At 36.9% G+C, this 1,891-nt stretch overlaps 1 protein-coding gene across 5 annotated transcripts in view; it reads left to right on the forward strand.

Moving 5' to 3' along the window:
• Positions 1-1,650: 1,650 nt before the first annotated feature.
• Positions 1,651-1,891, forward strand: part of LOC118744232 (guanine nucleotide-binding protein subunit gamma-1) — a 4,210-nt gene continuing 3,969 nt past the window's right edge. Inside the window, exon 1 of one of the 5 annotated variants that reach the window (XM_036477115.1) lies at positions 1,651-1,788. The gene's annotated coding sequence lies outside the window, so the exon portion shown is untranslated. The remainder of the gene's footprint in view (positions 1,789-1,891) is intronic. The other 4 variants (XM_036477114.1, XM_036477111.1, XM_036477113.1 and 1 more) reach the window with 4 other exon arrangements.

The following is a 1,891-nucleotide window of genomic DNA, read 5'->3' on the forward strand; positions in this document are numbered from 1 at the left end:
AACATATTTAGAATGGCATTGTTGTTATATTTTTTCGTTTGTACACGCTTTTGTTCTTCACTTCTCAAATGCTTTTTCAAAATTAATAAAAACCAAGACAAAAATTTAAAATTACATGTTGCCTCTGACGGCATTCCAACCCGAACATGCTGGGAGCTAAGAACTAACAGCGAGCATCTCTACACGTTCAGCTACAGCCAGACATGCAAATGTGCTTTCAAATGCTCCACTTCAATCACGTTTCGTTAAAACACGAGCAGTGATCGGATAACAAACAATAAGCTGGCGCAGAGACACGAGTTGGTCCGCTACAGCATGACTGAGGGACACTTTTGTAAGTACTCCAATTTACCACAAATAGACTACATGCTCCAACGATTTTTGCTGGGTTATGGTTTTCATGGCTGTTGCCAGCACGAAATGGGAATTTCAGATGTACATAACGCGCACAATTAAAATATTTTTTACGATATCGTATAGGCAATTAACTGTGCCCTAATCTTTGAAGCTCCTACAGCATAAATTCAGTTCTCTGACTTTCGGTATCACGGCAATTTTCGTGTATAGCAAAAATTATCTAAAAGTTTTGTATATGACAACACCGAATTTGCTGCAGTTTGACCAAACAAAATTAGTTTGCTGTGAGAGTCGCCAAACTCGCTCTATTCGAGTTTGCTGCAAAAACAATTGCACGCAGTTCGCCAAACAAAATTTCTGCATAAAGGCCTGTATGAAGCTCTCAAGAAAATCAAAAAATTCCATATAAAATGACGTACAAGAAATGGCTAAGAAATTTTCTTGAGTCAAATTTCCTTGAGTCCCCTTTCAGACACGTCAAGCCTTGCTTTCAAGTCTGCCCGTTCGTAGGCGACCTCCGTACCGTCAATTCGTTTCTAGTTTTCTTGTCTCTTTTGGTCTCTTCGTTGCTTCCCATTAAAAGAACTAAGGACTTGAATTCAATTAAAGTTGACGCGTGTGGAAGCAAATAGAAAACACAAAAGAGAATGCGAAAAAAATTGCTTTCAAGACTGGACGTGTCTGAAAGGGGACTAAGGCAGTACGGTTACTACGCTTTCTACTACGGTTTTCTAAAGTTTTTTTGTGAAAAAAGAGCACAAGGCAACCCAGGTTTGCAACAGAAATATATGCCCATTCCATTATTTCTTGAGGAAAGAGTGAGGCAACAGGCTGTGAGGTATCAAAAATGTCAAAATTCCTTGGACACACACGCGAAATAATGGCAATTTTTTCTTGACCGTTTTCTTGAGAGCTGCATACAGGGCTTTAGATTTTTCGCTTCACTTAAAAAGGTTCGCGGCAACACTGACACCACTTTGTACAAATTCGGCTTGGAAAAAATGTATGTAGATGTGCTGTTCACAATAGCTCAAGCCAGGCGAATTTCATATTAAATTCGCTTTGAGCTCAAATAAAATTTTTTTGAAATACATAGATTAACTTTGAATAAACTTTCCTTGAACAATTTTTAATTTGACAAAGAAAGTTATTCTATTTCTGGCTACCCTGCCTTCTTTGACATCTGTAAGTGCTTACAGCTATCTCGTTTTAACCAATCTCCTTTCGTTAATCAGCACTGACATAAAATTTCATGATTTGTCTCGCTCTTAACGAGCAAAACAAAACGCCAAATACATAAAAAGGCAGAAATTAATGAAAATTGCTGTCAAAAGCAAAAGTTTCTAGGGTGTGTATCGTCTCGTTTTTCGTATTCACAAAATTTATTAACTAAAAAATAGGAGAATTACCTTAATTTTCACAAAGGCGCTGGTAAATTACTAACATTTCTAACTGTTGTGTATATAGCTACTAATTATTATTATTTGTGCATCCTAAAACGATTTAAAATTGAGTGCAATAGTTTTGTATTTGC

Source organism: Rhagoletis pomonella, unplaced genomic scaffold (genome assembly GCF_013731165.1).
Source record: "Rhagoletis pomonella isolate Grant_MI unplaced genomic scaffold, Rhpom_1.0 Rhpom_scaffold_00008, whole genome shotgun sequence".
Lineage (NCBI taxonomy): Eukaryota > Metazoa > Arthropoda > Insecta > Diptera > Tephritidae > Rhagoletis > Rhagoletis pomonella.